The sequence below is a fragment of the Nerophis lumbriciformis genome, linkage group LG17 (assembly GCF_033978685.3).
Source record: "Nerophis lumbriciformis linkage group LG17, RoL_Nlum_v2.1, whole genome shotgun sequence".
Lineage (NCBI taxonomy): Eukaryota > Metazoa > Chordata > Actinopteri > Syngnathiformes > Syngnathidae > Nerophis > Nerophis lumbriciformis.
The window spans coordinates 6577501-6599540 of record NC_084564.2 but is presented as its reverse complement, the minus strand read 5'-3'; the positions used below and the strand labels follow the sequence as shown (position 1 = coordinate 6599540).

Genomic DNA, 22040 nt, shown 5'->3' with positions numbered 1-22040 from the left:
CGATTCAACAGATTACGCATGTATTGAAACGGATGGTTGTAGTGTGGAGGCAGGTAGCGAAAACGAAATTGAAGAAGAAACTGAAGCTATTGAGCCATATCGGTTTGAACCGTATGCAAGCGAAACCGACGAAAACGACACGACAGCCAGCGACACGGGAGAAAGCGAGGACGAATTCGGCGATCGCCTTCTAACCAACGATTGGTATGTGTTTGTTTGGCATTAAAGGAAACTAACAACTATGAACTAGGTTTACAGCATATGAAATACATTTGGCAACAACATGCACTTTGAGAGTGCAGACAGCCCAATTTTCATCAATTAATATATTCTGTAGATATACCCTCATCCGCGCTCTTTTCCTGAAAGCTGATCTGTCCAGTTTTGGAGTTGATGTCAGCAGGCCAGGGAAGCTAGGGTCGATATTCTTCTCTTGATCATCTTCGGTGGCATAAGGGACAGTGTGAGCCAAGACATCCAGGGGGTTTAGCTCGCTCGTCTGCGGGAACAAACTGCCGCCATTGCTTGCTGTGCTACCGAGGTCCTTTGTCCCTGAATTGCTCACACACTCCGGCAGATTCAATGGGGGTCTGGCGGCAGATTTCTTTGACTTTATCGTTGGAAATGCATCTGCTTTGAGTGTCGCAGGATATCCACACATTCTTGCCATCCTGTCGTAGCATAGCTTTCGTCGGTAAAGTGTGCGGAACAAATGTCCAATTTCTTGCCACTTTTGCATCTTTGGGCCACTGGTGCAACTTGAATCCGTCCCTGTTCGTGTTGTTACACCCTCCGACAACACACCGACGAGGCATGATGTCTCCAAGGTACGGAAAACAGTCGAAAAAAACGGAAAATAACAGAGCTGATTTGACTCGGTGTTTGAGAAAATGGCGGATTGCTTCCTGATGTGACGCCACGTTGTGACGTCATCGCTCCGAGAGCGAATATTAGAAAGGCGTTTAATTCGCCAAAATTCACCCATTTAGAGTTCGGAAATCGGTTAAAAAAATATATGGTCTTTTTTCTGCAACATCAAGGTATATATTGACGCTTACATAGGTCTGGTGATAATGTTCCCCTTTAAAGACATTTAAATTGTGGAAATAAAACTAATCAACCAAAAATTTCTCGACCGCCCTGCAGTACTTTCGCGGGCCCTTGTTGAAGCGTAGCTGCTCTGCTCGATCGTCAATTCAAGATTCAGTCAATCATTATCATAAATAATACTAAAGCGTCAACCAACATTGGCGTAGTGCAGTTCTAAAAAAGTGCAGTGAATCTCATATCTTGTTGTTTTGCAATCTCCTAACTCGTGCTGAGTCTAACCTGGACCGCTTCCACGCCGAGGCCAATAATGGAGTCATCCAACGGGAATCTCATCCCGCTTGTGGCCCGCAGCGCTCAGGAGGCATGAAGGAGCAAGTTAAGCTGACTGGAAACAGATGAAATAAACACTCGGTAGGCTTCAGTCAGACCTGCAGCGTGTAAGCAGCACAAACACAAAATGGGCCCGGTCTGAAGCCTTTGAAGGAGGAGGCGGGGGTCCGCTCAGGAATGACTACAGTAGCCAACATCAACACGTCCAAACTCCATGTGGGTGTTTGGGAACAGAGGGGAAAATATAACGGGAATTAAACAAAAAACCCTCTTATCGAGGCCGTTAGATCTAAAATGTTCCTGCTGCATTCCCGTTTGTCATCTTCAGACAAGGGAATGTGTTGACGGGCAGATGGGAGTCAAAGTCATAGTTCGATGATATGACAACCTCACAAGGCTGCTCTATATCGGGTTTGACTTCATAGCACAAGTCTTCTTCTGTACTTACAAGTCTGCACCTTACCACCTATCATCGTCACCTTATTTTATGGGAACGTGAAATATTTTGTGTCACTTTTAATGAGCTGTGTGAATGTTCTGAACTCCCACCTCAATGCCAGTGGTCCATGTTGTGGGGAAGTGTAAAAGTGTCATTGAATGTGTGTGCGCATAGTTCAGCTTCCTTCATGTGTGTTTGCACGTTCACTTCAGTCTCAGTCGAAAACATCAAGCTCGGACCTGCTTTTGCCAACGCACCACAGAGAAAGCGAGAACCTCCTGGAAGCTTTAGCTGCACCTGTGTTGCAATGCAGAGAACAGTGGCGAGGTTAAACAAGAGCGGAACGGCCTGTTTTTGTTAAAGCGTCTCTTTTTTCTTTTTGCGCTCTAAATCCCGGAATATTCCTGATGATACATACGCGGGTTACATGCACGGGCATTTGAGCATTCATTATGTGTACTGGGCTCTGTTTAAAGATAATGTACAGTGGAACTTCAAATTTACGTACCGTATTTTCCGCACCATAAGGCGCCCTGGGTTATAAGCCGCGCCTTCAGTGAACGGCATATTTCAAAACTTTGTCCACCTATAAGACGCCCCGTGTTATAAGCCGCATCTAACTGCGCTAAAGGAATGTCAAAAAAACAGTCAGATAGGTCAGTCAAACTTTAATAATATATTAAAAACCAGCGTGATGTGGGCGCGCACGGAGTCGTATATCAACATGGACGGAGCTGCGTGAAAAAAGCCACCCGGCCTCTTCGCGTAAACTTACCTTAACCACTCGCTCATCTTTTCTTCATCCATCCCTTCGAGTTAGCTTTTATGATGACGCCGGCTGGAAAGGTCTCTTTTGGCAAGGTCTTCCTTTTGAATATCACCATGGGTGGAAGTTTCTGGCCATTAGCATGGCAAGCTAGAACCACAGTGAAGGATGACTTCTCATTCCCTGTGGTGCGAATATTCACCGTACGTGCTCCCGTTGTATCCACAGTGCGGTTCACAGGAATATCAAAAGTCAGTGGAACCTCGTCCATGTTGATAATGTTCTCTGGCCGGATCTTTTTTTCAGCTATCTTGTTTTTACAATATGCACGGAAAGTAGCCAGCTTTTCTTGAAAGTCTTTAGGCAGTTGCTGTGAAATAGTAATCTGTGTGCGGATGGAGAGATTGCGTCTTTTCATGAACCGGATCCCTGTCGCTTAGTAGGAGCCATTTTGTGGTCTTTACAGATGTAAACACACAAAGGAAATGAAACGTAATATTCGCGCGCTTCTTCTTCTTCTACGCGGGCGGGTGGTTGCTTACAGTAGAAGAAGAAGCGCTTCCTGTTCTATGGGGGCGGGTGCTTACCTTGGCGGTTGCTTGCGTAGAAGAAGAAGAAGCACTTCCTCTTCTACGGGGAAAAAAGATGGCGGCTGTTTACCGTAGTTGCGAGACCGAAACTTTATGAAAATGAATCTTAATATTAATCCATATATAAAGCGCACCGGGTTATAAGGCGCACTGTCAGCTTTTGAGAAAATTTGTGGTTTTTAGGTGCGGCTTATAGTGCGGAAAATACGGTACTCGATTGGTTCTTCAACATGTTTCATAAACCGAAAAGTTCATATAGTGAAGCAAGGTTCCCCATAAAAATCAATGTAAACATGAATAATTGGTTCTAGCCTCGACAAAAGTCCCTATTTTAGTAAAAAAAATACACACTTTGAAGACACTGTGCATGTGTGTGTGTATATATATTAAGGGTGTGGGGAAAAAAAATCAATTTGCGATTCTCACGTTGTGCGATTCAGAATCGATTCTCATTTAAAAAAAATTTATTAATCAATCCAACAAAACAATACACAGCAATACCATAACAATGCAATCCAATTCCAAAACCAAACCCGACCCAGCAACACTCAGAACTGCAATAAACAGAGCAATTGAGAGGAGACACAAACACGACACAGAACAAACCAAAAGTAGTGAAACAAAAATGAATATTATCAACAACAGCATCAATATTGGTTACAATTTCAACATAGCAGTGATTAAAAATCCCTCATTGACATTATCATTAGACATTTATAAAAAAAAAAAAAAAAAAAAGAATAGTGTCACAGTGGCTTACACTTGCATCGCATCTCATAAGCTTGACAACACACTGTGTCCAATATTTTCACAAAGATAAAATAAGTCATATTTTTGGTTCATTTAATAGTTAAAACAAATGTACATTATTGCAATCACTTGATAAAACATTGTCCTTTACAATTATAAAAGCTTTTTACAAAAATCTACTACTCTGCTTGCATGTCAGCAGACTGTGGTAGATCCTGCTGAAATCTTATGTATTGAATGAATAGAGAATCCTTTTGAATCGGGAAAAAATCGTTTTCGAATCGAGAATCATGTTGAATTGAAAAAAAAAAAATCGATTTTGAATCGAATCGTGACCCCAAGAATCGATATTGAATCGAATCGTGGGACACTCAAAGATTCACAGCCCTAGTAGCTACCTATGGCTTCCAGCAACATGCTAAATGAATAAATGAGGCGAGACAGTTCACACACTGAGGCATGTATAGGTTCGTACACGGAAAATGTCTCAAATAGAGGCATTCGTAAATTGAGGTTCCACTGTACACGTCTTGACTAGAGATGTCCGATAATGGCTTTGTTGCCGATATCCGATATTCCGATATTGTCCAACTCTTAATTACCGATTCCGATATCAACCGATACCGATATATAGAGTCGTGGAATTAACATATTATTATGCCTAATTTTGTTGTGATGCTCCGTTGGATGCATTAAACAATGTAACAAGGTTTTCCAAAATAAATCAACTCAAGTTATGGAAAAAAATGCCAACATGGCACTGCCATATTTATTATTGAAGTCACAAAGTGCATTATTTGACAAGATTGAGGTGGGCGGGGTTGAGGTGGGGGGTGTAGGGGGTAGCGGGGGTGTATATTGTAGCGTCCCGGAAGAGTTAGTGCTGCAAAGGGTTCTGGGTATTTGTTCTGTTCTGTTTATGTTGTGTTACGGTGTGGATGTTCTCCCGAAATGTGTTTGTCATTCTTGTTTGGTGTGGGTTCACAGTGTGGCGCATATTTGTAACAGTGTTAAAGTTGTTTATATGGCCACCCTCAGTGTGACCTGTATGGCTGTTGACCAAGTATGCATGGCATTCACTTGTTTGTGTGAAAAGCCGTAGATATTATGTGACTGGGCCGGCACGCAAAGGCAGTGCCTTTAAGGTTTATTGGCGCTCTGTACTTCTCCCTACGTCCGTGTACACAGCGGCGTTTTAAAAAGTCATACATTTTACTTTTTGAAACCGATACCGATGATTTCCGATATTACATTTTAAAGCATTTACCGGCCGATATTATCGGACATCTCTAGTCTTGACATACAGGTAAAAGCCAGTAAATTAGAATATTTTGAAAAACTTGATTTATTTCAGTAATTGCATTCAAAAGGTGTAACTTGTACATTATATTTATTCATTGCACACAGACTGATGCACTCAAATGTTTATTTCATTTAATTTTGATGATTTGAAGTGGCAACAAATGAAAATCCAAAATTCCGTATGTCACAAAATTAGAATATTACTTAAGGCTAATATAAAAAAGGGATTTTTAGAAATGTTGGCCAACTGAAAAGTATGAAAATGAAAAATATGAGCATGTACAATACTCAATACTTGGTCGGAGCTCCTTTTGCCTCAATTACTGCGTTAATGCGGCGTGGCATGGAGTCGATGAGTTTCTGGCACTGCTCAGGTGTTATGAGAGCCCAGGTTGCTCTGATAGTGGCCTTCAACTCTTCTGCGTTTTTGGGTCTGGCATTCTGCATCTCCCTTTTCACAATACCCCACAGATTTTCTATGGGGCTAAGGTCAGGGGAGTTGGCGGGCTAATTTAGAACAGAAATACCATGGTCCGTAAACCAGGCACGGGTAGATTTTGCGCTGTGTGCAGGCGCCAAGTCCTGTTGGAACTTGAAATCTCCATCTCCATAGAGCAGGTCAGCAGCAGGAAGCATGAAGTGCTCTAAAACTTGCTGGAAGACGGCTGCGTTGACCCTGGATCTCAGGAAACAGAGTGGACCGACACCAGCAGATGACATGGCACCCCAAACCATCACTGATGGTGGAAACTTTACACTAGACTTCAGGCAACGTGGATCCTGTGCCTCTCCTGTCTTCCTCCAGACTCTGGGACCTCAATTTCCAAAGGAAATGCAAAATTTGCATGGTTGGGTGATGGTTTGGGGTGCCATGTCATCTGCTGGTGTCGGTCCACTCTGTTTCCTGAGATCCAGGGTCAACGCAGCCGTCTACCAGCAAGTTTTAGAGCACTTCATGCTTCCTGCTGCTGACCTGCTCTATGGAGATGGAGATTTCAAGTTCCAACAGGACTTGGCGCCTGCACACAGCGCAAAATCTACCCGTGCCTGGTTTACGGACCATGGTATTTCTGTTCTAAATTGGCCCGCCAACTCCCCTGACCTTAGCCCCATAGAAAATCTGTGGGGTATTGTGAAAAGGAAGATGCAGAATGCCAGACCCAAAAACGCAGAAGAGTTGAAGGCCACTATCAGAGCAACCTGGGCTCTCATAACACCTGAGCAGTGCCAGAAACTCATCGACTCCATGCCACGCCGCATTAACGCAGTAATTGAGGCAAAAGGAGCTCCAACCAAGTATTGAGTATTGTACATGCTCATATTTTTCATTTTCATACTTTTCAGTTGGCCAACATTTCTAAAAATCCCTTTTTTGTATTAGCCTTAAGTAATATTCTAATTTTGTGACACACGGAATTTTGGATTTTCCTTTGTTGCCACTTCAAATCATCAAAATTAAATGAAATAAACATTTGAATGCATCAGTCTGTGTGCAATGAATAAATATAATGTACAAGTTACACCTTTTGAATGCAATTACTGAAATAAATCAAGTTTTTCAAAATATTCTAATTTACTGGCTTTTACCTGTATCTCGATTTGATAAACAGTTGCGTTAAAATGCGCGACCAGTGATGTGTGCGTGACAGGTGCGGTAATAAGCAGCCATGATGCCATCTGCTATATGGAGCTAGAACAAGCTACACAGACGGTCCCATTGTTAAGTTTGAGCAAGGGCAAACACGCCGAATCTGAACAAAAAAACGTCAACAAATCTCTGTGGCGGTCCAGTTTTAATTGTGGCGGACCGCAACAAATGAATTATTGTTTGCCATAAATCACATAACTATAACCAAACTATAGTCTCCTTCGAATATTTGTGTGTTTGGAAGTTGCTTTGTGTTCGCCATCGTGAACAAGAACAAAACCTGCTGCAAAAGATTCCCCACATTCTGTGTCATACACGCTTTTTTTTCCCATGCCAAAGATAGATGACTGGTGAACATGAACCGTGTGTGCGTGCGTGCATGCTCTCTTTTTCTGCCGCCTTCAATCGTTGACCATCCCACATTCCACAACCTGCCTCTGAAAATCCACCACTATTGGCTGCGCCGCCACCATGCTTTTGTATGAAACCGGCCCCGTGATTGGCAGCGTTGCGCGTTCTCCTGAGTCGACCTGTTTCTGCCGGGAACGTCCTCCTCGCCGGTGCCGACAGCTTATTGGCTCTCGGAGACACTCTGAGACGTACACACTCTGTGGTTTCATTAGCTGGAAGGAAACCTATCATTAGAGGGTGCTCGCTATAAAAACGGATTGTGCGTTCACTGGTGATGGATGTGTTTGTGTTAGCAAGCACGTGTCATTTTTCACAATTCCCTGTTTTTTATCAGACCGCCGTGCCAAACTGAGTCATTAAGACTTAATCAGTATCCGCCTCAATCATCCTGTCATGTCATTTTAGTCTATGGAAATATGGACACAATATTTAATACTCTTCATTCCGCTGGATCGTTCCGACCATTTAGTTTATAGAAGGCCACGCAATATGTTTCAAATATGTGTAGGGCTGCAGCTAACGATTATTTTTCTATCGATTAATCTATAGATTATTTTTTCGATTAATCGGTTAATCTATAGATTATTTTTTCGATTAATCTATAGATTATTTTTCCTTTTACCGATTTTTTTTTAAATTTAAAATTAAGATGAAAAAAATAAATTTAGGCCAGTTTTTTCAAAAGGCATGGCTTTTATTTACAAAAAAAAAAAGTATGGCCACTCAGTCAACATTGACAACAACATGACAAAATATTCTGTAACAATGTAAACATTTAAAACTTTTAACATTTAACAAAATTAAAAGTAGCTTATTTGCTTTTTAATGTGCAAATATAAAAGTAAACATCCAGTGCCAATCTTAATATTCTGGAATAGTATAAGCATTTAAAAAGTAAAAGTATTGCTTATTTTGCTTTAAAATGTGCAAAAATAAAGATAAACATCCAATACAAAAAAGTGCAAAACGGAAATATTCTGTAACAGTGTAAACATTTCAACAAAAGTAAAAGTATTGCTTATTTGCTAAAATGTGCAAAAATAAAGCTAAACATCCAATACAAAAAAGTGTACAGTGTAAACATTTCAACAAAAGTAAAAGTATTGCTTATTTTGCTTAATAACACAACAATGATAGTATGATTAAAGTGAAAGTTAATTGTTGGTTTGTACATAGTATATGTAACTGTTAATGTTGTAAAAGGTATTTGCACAACTAATTAACGTTAGCGTTTGTGACACGTCTTGTGCCGTGGGGTTCTTTCAGGACCGACAGACTGAACGCCAGACGGCTTTGCCAGGTTTACAATCTTTTAATTTTACACAAAGTCTTTTCTCTTCCAACTCTTTTCTCTTTCTTTCCTCGCTTTTCAGCTCCTCTTCCTCGCTCGCTCGTCGTCCCCTGTCTCTTGCGGCGTCGCTCCCGGCGCGCCCCGCCTCGCCGCTCGCTCGCCGCCGCCGCCTCTCCACAGCGTTAAAGAGGAGCGCGTCTTTGTAAACACTGAACAGGCACGCCAAACGCGCCTCTCAGAGCAAACGGTGCTTTAGTTTATGAATTTACAACGCAGATACAAATGACACATTCATGTTTTTGTGTAATAATGACAACGTATACGCACGCGGACGATTGACTTGTTGATAGTGATGGCAAGAACGCTGTCGGGGGTTTTCTTTTCAAATGTTCGTTCATAGCCGTTGTGCTGCTTTGATAGGCCATTTCCGCTCAACATAGTGTGCATACAACAACATTTTAGGCCGTTTATTGAAATACTCCGACACTTTTGACGACTTTTGGCGTGCTTTTTTCCCCTCGCTCGCATCGTCTGCTTTGCGCTCCGCCATGACAGTAGTGTGACGTAAATATGCGACGCGCCGACGCACAAAAACGGCGTCGACGTATTTACGTAACCGATGACGTCGACTACGTCGACGCGTCGTTTCCGCCTTAGTCACGTGCAGTTTGGAGCTCTCTAGCAATTGACTGTGCAGAAAGTCTGCGACCTCTTTGCACTATGCGCTTCAGCATCTGCTGACCCCTCTCTGTCAGTTTACATGGCCTACCACTTGGGGGCTGAGTGGCTGTTGTTCCCAAACTCCTCCATTTTCTTATGATAAAGCCTACAGTTGACTTTGGAGCGACTGGATTTGTTGCACAGGTGGCATCCTATGACAGTTCCACGCTGGAAATCACTGAGCTCCTGAGAGCGGCTCATTCTTTCACAAATGTTTGTAGAAACAGTCTCCATGCCTAAGTGGTAGATTTTATTCACCTGTGGCCAAGTGATTAGGACACCTGATTCTGATCATTTGGATGGGTGGCCAAATACTTTTGGCAATATGGTGTATTTATAGCAGTGATTTTTTAAACTGTGTATGTGGGCTCCATCTAGTGGTATGTCAAATATTTTATTCATTATTTTTAAGTACAGTGTTTTATTTTCCTATATTCAAGCATAGTGTTACTGTTCAACGTGTGTGTAATGTTACAGTGGCCAAAAATATTTAATATTATTAATACTTTTTAATGAATACTTAGGCCTACTATGCTACTGTATTTTAATGTTGATCATTGGCGAGCCAAGTGTTTTCAAAGGTGGTACTTTGTGAAAAAAAAGTTTGGGAACCACTGATCTATAATTTTGACACCAAGGGTGTATATTTTTTGCTTTTGTTGAGATATTTTTGCACTTTCTTCCACCTATCCCTGTCGAGAGTCGCCGCAGTAAGTCCATCGCATGAATTGTTTTGGCTTAGTTTTTACGTAGGATGCTCTTCTTGATGAAGTTGAACCCATTCCCTCCACCATGAGGCAGAAGCATGTACACCAGCAAGGTAATGAGTCATTTTTCCACTGTTGACTTTATTTTGTACATACAATTGTATGACACAACAGGGAATAGTTACCTTATTTATGCAATTGCTGGGGTTTGTTTGTTTTGTTAGCAAAATACCTCAAAAGGCTGTGGGTGGATTTGAATGAAACGTTCATGAAATGTCAGAAAAGGGATAAGGAGCAATTGAATAGATTTTGGGCCTGACCCGGGCCATTTTTACGACGACGCTACCTTAATGTTTAAGTTCTGAGCCTCAACTTCTGTGTGCGTGTGTGTTTGCTTGCAAAGAGGGTGGAAACATCAAAGAGGGTTCACTCAGTTACTTTCATCCCCATATAAGCTCAAAAAGTGTTGGGCACATTTTTATTAAACTTTTAGGAAATGAGATAAGGAACAACTTATTATATTTTAGGGGGCGACCCAGATCATCGTCTGGATTTTGATTTGTTTTTACTATTAGGATGCTTGGACAGGGCAGGGGTGTTGGGGTTGAAGGCTGTAGGGGCTACTTTCTACTTTTTTGTACATCCAAGGTCCTAAAACCTATCATGGTCCTACATGACAGTCAGTATTAGTTTCTTGTGTTTTGTATTATTTCCTTATTTTTCATTCCACTTCATGGTCGCCTCCCATTTGTTACCACTCCTCTGGTCTGAGCGCTGGCTCCGTCACCTGTCCTTGATTGACAACCAGGGAACACATGTCCATGGTTGATAATAGGATGCTTTTCAGGACCAGATGATTTTGCTTTGTACCTCAAAGTTGTACCTTTTGCTTGCTTTGCGCATCACACACCTGTTTTCCATTTGTGCACTTCCCAGCTGAACATCTTTGTTTTTATGTTACCTGCGTTTCACTCATAAAGAATGATACTTTCCTGCACTAGCCTGCCGTCTCTGCATCTGGGATTAAACCGAAGCATAACAAAATCCAATACATTGTAAATGAATAAACTCTTCTTAATATTCAATAAATGTGTACATACATTGTGTTCATCAAGCACAGGTTGACTATTTTAGTTTTCAGTCGATTTCCGATAATGGCTTTTTGCCGATATCCCGATATTGTCCAACCCTTTAATTACCGATACCGATATCAACCGATACCGATATATGCAGTCGTGGAATTAACACATTATTATGCCTAATTTGGACAACCAGGTATGGTGAAGATGAGGTACTTTTAAAAAAAATTATTAAGATAAATAAATTAAAAACATTTTCTTGAATAAAAAAGAAAGTAAAACAATATAAAAACAGTTACATAGAAACTAGTAATTAATGAAAATTAGCCAAATTAACTGTTAAAGGTTAGTACTATTAGTGGACCAACAGCACGCACAATCATGTGTGCTTACGGACTGTATCCCTTGCAGACTGTATTGATATATATTGATATATAATGTAGGAAACAGAATATTAATTACAGAAAGAAACAACCCTTTTGTGTGAATGAGTGTAAATGGGGGAGGGAGGTTTTTTGGGTTGGTGCACTAATTGTAAGTGTATCTTGTGTTTTTTATGTTGATTTAATAAAAAAAATAAAATAAAAAAACACCGATACCGATAATAAAAAACAGATACCGATAATTTCCGATATTACATTTTAACGCATTTATCGGCCGATAATATCGGCATTTCTAGTTTTCAGGTCTCATTTTGGGGGGAAATTGGTCTCATTGCATTTTCCTTTGTTTTTTTTAGTTCTAGTCAAAGCAGTTTATTTTGTCTGTAGAAGGTGTCGTGGGCCAAAAATAAATAAATAAATAACTGCGGGGCGCAAATGGCCCCCAGACCACACTCTGGACTCTGTGATCACACTGCTTTTCTAGTTGTATTATTATTTTGTGTTGGTATTGTGCATACTTGCCAACCCTCACGGATTTTCCGGGAGACTCCCGAAATTCAGCGCCTCTCCCGAAAACCTCCCGGGACAAATTTTCTCCCGAAAATCTCCCGAAATTCAGGCGGAGCTGGAGGCCACGCCATAATGTGTCACATTTTTGTGTTGATTTATTTATTTTATTTTGTGGTTTGAATTCGTTTTTGGAGCTGTCATTACACATTTATCAGTATTCACATTGGTCAGTAGTGGGCAGTAGGGCGTTTCTTCCCAATTGAATGCTATCACCTGCAGACCGGAAGTGTCTTGTCATTCTGATGAGAGCGACCAGTCTGTAAACAATTGAAACGTCCTGTGTGCTTTTTCCTCCTGTATAACAGGTTAGTTTTGGTGAATCAACTCACTGAATAATATCCATGTGATCTTTATAAGTTTAAGTACACATTCTGATGGTGGAGCCTAACTCTAAAGTGTTTGTGAGTTGTAGTTTGTATTTGTGAATGAATCCAGTGTACAGCTGCAGTAATCAATACAAAATGGCGACGTGAGTACGCAATGTTTATATAGGAACTTCTGATCCTAATTCAGACTCCCAAATTAGAGCTCCCGTTTTCTTATTGATTTTATAAGTATATTTGTATAATGTGTGTGTTCTGAAATAGTGACAGAGAATAGAACAAGGATGGATAATTCAACCCTTAACTCAACAATGAGTAGAGGAGTGTTATGTGTGTGTATATGTGTAAATAAATGAACACTGAAATTCAAGTATTTATATATATATATATATATATATATATATATATCTTAACCACGCCCCCAACCGAAATCGGAGGTCTCAAGGTTGGCAAGTATGGTATTGTGACTTTTTCCTGATATTGTTGTGACAATACTATCAGATACGTTGTTAAAATCGTCATGTGACTAATTCTTATGTAATGATGATAAACCCATAATGGCGTTTGAAGATATTGGGTCATCAACATTACAAATAAACTGAACACTGCAGCTACAGTACAAGCAAAATAATCGATAGATTCTTCAATAGATGGCCTGTCATGATCTATCAAAAATGAGCGTTATGTATTTGCCAATGTGTAGGTGTACCTAATGAGGTGGCCACTGAGTGTACACATTTTTTCTCACATAAAACACCAGCTGTCCTAAAAAGTGAAGCAATATAGCCGTGATAGTGTCGAGTTTGTGTTTTTCTTACTTTTTTGAACCGTGAAAGTGTGGTTAAGGTCGGGTTTGCTATGCAGTGACGTCACGAAACCGGGCGGTGCTAGCGTGGGAGCGTTGGAATGCGTCATCACACTTTGTGTTTCCGCCCGGAGAGGCAGCAGCAACACTGTCTTTTTTTTCCCCCCATGTTCATTTCACGAGCCTACTTAAAACAAGGCGGAGTGTGTTTTTGAAACTATATTCCCACGAGGATTTAACAACACTTTGGACGAGTTAAACACGGAGCGACTTCGTCTTCTTCGTCGCCTTTCCGACATGACGTCAGGTGGATGTTGTGTGTCGGCTGCCTTGTGTTCATTTAAGCCAGTAAGTACAACACCTGTGGCTTTTGTCGATCTCCGTTGCGTGGACTTTGTTGTAACTTGGCATCCACTCAGATGTAGCTGAAATGTCACGGCGTGGATTAGCTGTTCAACAGGGAAAACCCACACAGTAACTTTATTGTTAGATTGTTTTTAAGAGGAGGGGAGCACTGCCTGCATCTGGGACATTCTCTTCTGTCTCTTACTTACCACTTTGTCTGACTTTTTAAACAAACTATTACTTTATTTCGTACCAAAAACTGTAACTTTCAAAACCAGAACTACGCTACAGTTTTTTTCCCCAGGTTATCAGTGTGTAAGTAAGCATGCTTTAGTTCAGCCTATTAAGATTTTCAATCCTGCCTACATAACTTTTTTTAGACATTTAACATCAAAACTGTAGCCGCCATTATGAAGTGCAGTGTTGTTTTTGAATTACCGTAAGTCTTGAACTATAGAAAGTATTTGAATGGATGAAATTGCACTTTTGGGTGTTATACGAGTTATTACGGTAATCTCGGCACAGCATCATTAGACGAGGAACAAACCAGAGTGGGCGTGGTTTGTTTTCAGGGCGGCCAGCCCAAACACATGTGTCAGAAGCAGATTTTTACAACAAAGTTCTGCCTACAAGTGATAATATATCATATTGTAGGTGTTTATTATACTTTGCATTCATATTTTGCTGTTTTTAATTTTTTTTTAAATATGTCTATTGAGGAGCTAGTCCAGGCATACTTGCCAACCTTGAGACCTCCGATTTCGGGAGTGATTGGGGGCGTGGTTAAGAGGGTAGGAGTATATTTACAGCTAGAATTCACCAAGTCAAGTATTTCTTATGAAATACTTGACTTTCAGTGAATTCTAGCTATATATATATAAGTTAAAGTTAAAGTACCAATGATTGTCACACACACACTAGGTGTGGCGAGATTATTCTCTGCATTTGACCCATCACCCTTGATCACCCCCTGGGAGGTGAGGGGAGCAGTGGGCAGCAGCGGTGGCCGCGCCCGGGAATCATTTTGGTGATTTAACCCCCAATTCCAACCCTTGATGCTGAGTGCCAAGCAGGGAGGTAATGGGTCCCATTTTTATAGTCTTTGGTATGACTCGGCCGGGGTTTGAACTCACAACCTACCGATCTCAGGGCGGACACTCTAACCACTAGGCCACTGAGTAGGTCACTAGGCCACTGAGTAGTATATATATATATATATATATAAATAACATAAATACTTGAATTTCAGTGTTCATTTATTTACACATATACACACACATAACACTCATCTACTCATTGTTGAGTTCAGGGTTGAATTGTCCATCCTTGTTCTATTTCTCTGTCACTATTTTTCTAGCCATGCTGAACACCCTCTCTGATGATGCATTCTGCTTCGTCTCCTTGTTGTGTGCGCAGTTGTGCACTGCACTCTCTAAAAGCCCTAGATGTTATTGTCACATATGCATGTACAGTAGATGGCAGTATTGTCCTGTTTAAGAGTGTCACAACATTGCTGTTTACGGCAGACGAACTGCTTTACGGTAGACGAAAACGTGACTGCTGTTGTTGTGTTTTGTTACCGCGCTGGGAGGACGATAATGAAACTGCCTAACAATAAACCCACATAAGAAACCAAGAACTCGCCCTCGATCATTCTACAGTTATAACGTGATTGGGAAGGCACGCTGTTTATATTGTGGGAAAGCGGACGTGAAAACAGGCCGTCGACACGTCACTCAGGTCCGCTTGAATTTCGGGAGATTTTCGGGAGAACATTTGTCCCGGGAGGTTTTCGGGAGAGGCGCTGAATTTCGGGAGTCTCCCGGAAAATCCGGGAGGGTTGGCAAGTATGAGTCCAGGGGTCGGGAACCTTTTTGGCTGAGAGAGCCATGAAAGCCAAATATTTTAAAATGTATTTCCGTGAGAGCCATATAATATTTTTTAACACTGAATACAACTAATCGCGTGCATTTTTAAGTAAGACCAACATTTTTAGAGTATGATAAGTCTCTTATTCTTTTTAATAACATTGTTATTCTGAAGCTAACCAATAATAAATAAAATACTTCTTACCATTTTTGCGACTTCTTGATCAGGTGCGGTCGAAAATGGATGGATGGATGGATTAAAATACATGAGAATGTTTTATATTTTGAATGTTATTTTTAACATTGTGATTACCAGCGGAATTATTCATTACTTGTCGTGTTAAGCAATGTCAGCTAAGATTTATCTGAGAGCCAGATGCAGTCATCAAAAGAGCCACATCTGGCTCGAGAGCCATAGGTTCCCTACCCCTGAGCTAGTCTGAGAAGTAAAAGAAGAGTGACGTTCATATGTTAATATTCAGTGTTTTATTGTTCATAGTTGATATTGTAAATCCCACTTTCTTTATTTTAATGTATATTTTGGGTGTCCCATTCAGTAAAAAACTGTAAAATTCCATTCCTTTTTTTTTGAGGTGGTCTGTCATAATAATGTTTTTAGAACACTATCGGACATTGTGACTTTTTGGTATTCGTGTTCCTGAAAAAAAGGGACCCAAACACACATACTGTACAGCACATTTTCACAGCTAAATGTGTACATATAATTTCATACACATTGGCTCCCAGCCACATTTTTTTTCTCTCAATGTGGCACCCAAGTCAAAATATTTGCCCAACTCTGCTTTACAAAGTTACTTGAAAGTACATCACATGTTAAAAAGGAGTAGAAGGAAGCCTCCTGAATGATTTATCAGTAATAGATATGGAGAATCAGAATCAGATTTATTTGCCAAGTATGTTTAACACACAAGGAATTTGACTGTGTACACTCTGCTCTCTTTTTGTGCTAGTATAATCACGTGATGTTCGTTTATGTAACTTTTGAACATGTTTGAAATAAAGAAACTTGGGCTGTCAAATGATTAATTTTTGTGAATCAGATTAATCACATTTTGGAATTTGCATTAATCACAATTAATTACGGGTGATTGCTCGCATGCATATCTAAAATTTGCTCAAGAAAAGACCTGAATATTTGTACACCAATCCAATTTTATTGTCAGAATTGTATCTAGGAATGTTTTTAAAGACTTGGTAGCAGTTACATCTGAAGTTCTTTCAGGCTTTATTTTGGTGTGAAAATAAGCCGGAGTCTCCTCATTCATTCTTGTACTGACGTACGCGTTGATCTGATCACTGACCGTATCGCAGTTAAGGTAAAAGAGCTTGTACGAGCAAAATAAATTACATGATTAATATAAGTGTGTACAGGATTAATCACATGAGGTAACTCGTTAATTTTGACAACTTTAAAAAACTATACCATAAAATGCTTAAATACAGAATATGTATTAAATGGCAAATTGATTAAATCAGACATAATGGTTCTCTGCATTTTTCCATACACCAAATGCTTATACTGTTCTTTTACTGACTCATGTTTGCACATATTTTGAGATCTTTCCTCAATCACTTCCATACTCTTCAAACTGATGTGCTAAAAGCTTTTAGTGTTGTGTGGGCATACACATTTTGCATTTCGCATGATTGTAGCTGTTCAAAAATGCACCACATCTGTGAATTTAAATATTTGTGATGTAATAATAGAGGGTTTGACTTTTTGGTCAATGTAATCCTCATTGTAGCCATAGTGTGACGTAATTTATATGGGACAGCGTGGCGGAAACCTAAGGGTTCCTGGTTCGATCCCCCATCTTCTACCAACCTAGTCACGTCCATTGTGTCCTTAAGCAAGACACTTCACCCTTGCTCCTGATGGGTCGTGGTTAGGGCCATCAGTGTGTGAATGTGGAAATAGTGTCAAAGTGCTTTGAGTACCGTATTTTCCGCACTATAAGGTGCATCGGATTATAAGGCGCACCTTCAATGAATGGCATATTCCAAAACTTTGTTCATATATAAGGCGCACCGGATTATAAGGCGCACCTATGTCAACAAAACAGTCAGATAGGTCAGTCAAACTTTATTAATAGATAACAAACCAGCGTTCTGACAACTCCGTTCACTCCCAAAATGAATAAACAGCTGATTTACTCGTGTTACGTAAATCAAACGTGCAATCACAATATAGTAACACGTGAAATAGTGCAGAGCAATAACAATATATCAATAACTCAACGTTGCTCAAACGTTAATGTCACACAACACACAAAATAAAAATGTAAAGCTCACTTTATGAAGTTATAGCTCATTCACAAATCCCTCGAATTCTTCCTCTTCAGTGTCCGAATTAAACAGTTGAGCGAATACGGCATCCAACATGGCCGGCTCCGTCTCGTCGAAGTCGTCATTAATGGAGTCAGTGTCGTTGCCGTTTATTAGTTCAGTGACAATTCCTGCCTTCCTGAAAGCTCGGACCACAGATGAGACTGAATCAGCCCAGGCATTTACGATCCACTGGCAGATAGTGGCGTATGTCGTCTGGCGCTGTCTCCCTGTCTTGGTGAACGTCACGTGTGTTCGCCTTCTGTCATCCACTGTTCCCACGCAGTTAGCAGTCTAGCTTCGAATGCCCTGTTGACACCAATATCTAGCGGCTGGAGGTCTTTTGTCAATCCACCCGGAATGACGGCGAGTATTGAATTAAGCGCGTAAGCGTGTCTCTTAATGTGATGTTATGAGCTAGCAAATATAACAACTACACTACCCAGCATGCAACGATAGTGACGAGCATGCGCGGTAGCCCTGAGAAGCGTTGTTGTATGCTGGCAGTTAGAATGTGGTTATGAGCACGCTGTGAGTAAACGTTGAGAACTCAGTTAACACGCCTCGTCTGCATTATTTATAATTAGACAGACAACACACTTAATAGGAGCCATTTTGGGGTCTTTACATAAACACACAAATGGAAATGAAACGTCACATATCCCAGCATGCACCACGCGCTTCTTCTTCTTCTACGGGGAAAAAAGATGGCGGCTGTTTACCGTAGTTGCGAGACCGAAACTTTATGAAAATTAATATTAATATTAACCCATATATAAGGCGCACCGGATTATAAGGCGCACTGTCAGCTTTTGAGAAAATTTGTGGTTTTTAGGTGCGCCTTATAGTGCGGAAAATACGGTACTTTGAAGGTAGAAAAGCGCTATACAAGTATAACCCATTTACTATTAATTCCTTGCGGTCGCGTTGTACTGTTAGCTTGGTTGTAGAGTTTTCCTCCATGATGCTTCAGTGTCACAAACTGGATGGGCCGGTGTCACAACATCAGGTATTGTCCACCAAACTGACTTTTTTGCAGTATTGACTTTGTGATGCAGCTCTAAATCTGTAAGGACTGTCCTACAGTAAGTCTCTGAGCCACTTCAGAGTGCCACTGTGCATCAGGAAGGGCATCGTGCATAAAATCTAAGACAAAAAAACATTCATGCGTTGACTTGCTGTGGTCAGTTTTACACAACTGACAGGTGGATACGACGGTCACATCAGGTCATAGTGAGCTACACAAAGCTATTTTGAGTCTTTTCGGATTTGCTGTCATATTTGACAAAGGTGAGTAGCTTGGACTTCCTGCCCTCAGGTGTGTTTACAGAGGCCCGTGTTGCCTTTGCTTGACACCGCTTGTTCATATTTGACAAAGTAGAAAGCTCTCCGTTCAGACCTTCACAGCCTGCCTTTTCTATCTAATGTTGCTTTTCTTCACTAGAGATCTGCTTGTCCACTGGTGGGCAACATTTTTAAAAGGTTAGAACCGGTGTAAAAAGAATGCTGTCATCTGGAGAAGCTACATGATGAGTTTAGACAAGCATGCATGTACTCTGGTAAAATGAGTGACACGTGTTGTTACTGTACTGTCACAGTGGTTCAAGTTGAAACGTTGCATCCGTCTTGACTTGAACATGCACATCAAGGTACAGTCATAATACATTTTGGTGGCCATCATCTGGTTAAATTCCACCCAACAAAATGGATACTGTGTCTTTTATTTTCATGGATGTAACAGTTATCAATTATGTCTAATGGCAAACTGACCGCTTACTCGCCCTCCTTCTTTTAGAGCTGCAACCGATGACTATTTTGATAGTCGACTAGTCATAGACTATCTTAACGATGAGTCGACTAATTGGATTATAAAGCGCCGACATATTCAACAAAGGATAAAACACCAAACCTATCTAACTTGCTCAAAAAGGAACACACATTTTGATCTGTTTAAAAAGCTGCACACTGGTATATTATTTACTGACATTTTTTATCAATCTCATAGACTTAATGCATATAATTGCATTATTTAATATTTTTAAACATTTTAGCTATCTAATAGATTGCATGTTTATTAATCTTGTTAATATTACCAATGTATTGTTGCCTAATATTTTGTGTGTCATTGACATTTGTTATTGTGCCTTTCGTCATTGCACTGCAAATTGTCGCACTTTTGAAAAGCACTTGAATTGATTGAGACTAAATTTAGCTGGCAGACTTAGGCTAAAATTATAGTTATTTTTCTCACAACTTTGTCTCACCCCATTTACACTGCACACCAAATCTGTTTTTTTTTGCCCTCAAGTGACACAGATATTTTTGGCAGTCTAAATGCTCCAAAGTGCTTCAAATCTGATCTTTTGGCATCAGATTCAGGCCACATCAGGAGGTAGTCCTGAATTCGATTGGAATCTGATCTTTTCAAATGTGACTTCAGTCTAAACGCAATGCGACCCGTATGAGATTTTTCAGTTTCGGGCAAGCGACATCACTTGTGTGCACAGTCGGCAGCAAAAATCAATCAATCAATCAATGTTTATTTATATAGCCCTAAATCACAAGTGTCTCAAAGGGCTGCACAAGCCACAACGACATCCGCGGTACAGAGCCCACATAGGGGCAAGGAAAAACTCACAACCCAGGGGGACGTCTATGTGAATGACTGTGAGAAACCTTGGAGAGGACCACATATGTGGGTGAGCCCCCCCCCCCCCCCCCCCCCCCCCCCCCTCTAGGGGAGACCGGATGCAATGGACGTCGAGTGGGTCTGACATAATATTGTGAAAGTCCAGTCCATAGTGGATCTAACATAATAGTGATATATAATAAAATATTACATTTTAACAGAAGTGTAGATAGATCAAGTTGAAACGGAAAACAAACAGATATTAAGAGTAAATGAACAAGTAGTTTAATCAATTTTTGCAGCTTGTGCTTTATAATTTTGACAAAATAATAGAATGGGAAATGACATTATGACAAATTAGGAGCCTTTGTTTGTTTACTTACTACTAAAAGACAAGTTGTCTAGTATGTTCACTATTTTATTTAAGGACAAAATTGTTCTGCGATTGCAATAAGAAACAGATGTTTAATGTACCGTAAGATTTTTTGTTAAAATAAAGCCAATAAAGTCATTTTTTGTGGTCCCCTTTATTTAGAAAAGTATCGAAATACAGTTTTGTACCGGTACCAAAATATTGGTATCGAGACACCCTACCCTGAGCGTTACACCCCTGAAATTATACTATACTATATATATAAAAATGGCTATTTCGTCACAACACACGGTTTCCGTTTCTATTTAAGACGATCACATTTTCAGTGCATCACTTATTAATAATGCACAAATAATAGGCTATATGTAATATATAAATATATGTTTTGATTCAGATAAAATAGCCATTGTTTAATAACCGGAATTGACGCTGTGGCGCATTTGCTTGCGTGTGAGTTGAAAAATAGAGCTCACGTAGATCCACGTATATGTCAGTGTATCCTCTACTTAACAGCCATAAAAAGATTACAACGCTCCCAAATATATTGCACTTTATACATCCATTCATAGATTATATTACTTTAATTTACTTTCACGTATTAAAAAAACCCACTCATTTTTAAAGTGTTGCGACTTTTATTTTATTTTGTAGTAGTAGCGACTTCCTCTCTGTCAACTTCCTTTGCTTTCACTTTGTCGAAGTACGCATTCAAGTGACGTCAAGACCACATTGGGTCCACAATGGGGCCTGCGCGCGTTAACACTGGAGTCTGATAGCAACCACATTTTATTTGCAATGTAAACTGTCCGCTGGAAAAAATCAGATCTAAGAAAAAAATCTAATTAGTGCCACTTTGACCTGCAGTGTAAACGTACTCAATCTTATCGAGTGGAGACCGCATCCTCCAGATGTCTGACATTCCCCCGCTTGAAATGCTCCCGTATCACAGTTATAGTGTCATAAAAACAAGATCTGCTTTGCAAAATGAGCAAGGTATTTAATTTTTATTTAGTCTTTATTTAACCAGGTAAAAATCCCATTGATATCAAAGATCTCTTTTCCAAGGGAGACCTGGCCAAGAGGGCAAACACATAAAACATCACATTTACAACATTAAAACTTGCTCACATGACACATGTGCATACAGACAATGTATTCATGTCTTTAAAGGGGAACATTATCACAATTTCAGAATTGTTAAAACCATTAAAAATCAGTTCCCAGTGGCTTATTATATTTTTTAAAAGTTTTTTTCAAAATTTTACCCATCACGCAATATCCCTAAAAAAAGCTTCAAAGTGCCTGATTTTAACCA

The 22040-nt window shown here is 40.1% G+C and overlaps 1 protein-coding gene across 2 annotated transcripts in view; it reads left to right on the top strand.

Annotated features, from left to right (window-relative positions):
- Window positions 1-22040, top strand: part of pak4 (p21 protein (Cdc42/Rac)-activated kinase 4) — a 62611-nt gene that overhangs the window by 13365 nt on the left and 27206 nt on the right. The window contains exon 1 of one of the 2 annotated variants that reach the window (XM_061972313.1): window positions 13247-13512. The exons of the other annotated variant lie outside the window; for it this stretch is intronic. The gene's annotated coding sequence lies outside the window, so the exon portion shown is untranslated. Of the gene's footprint in view, window positions 1-13246; window positions 13513-22040 lie in introns of those variants that run through there. 2 annotated transcript variants of the gene reach the window in all.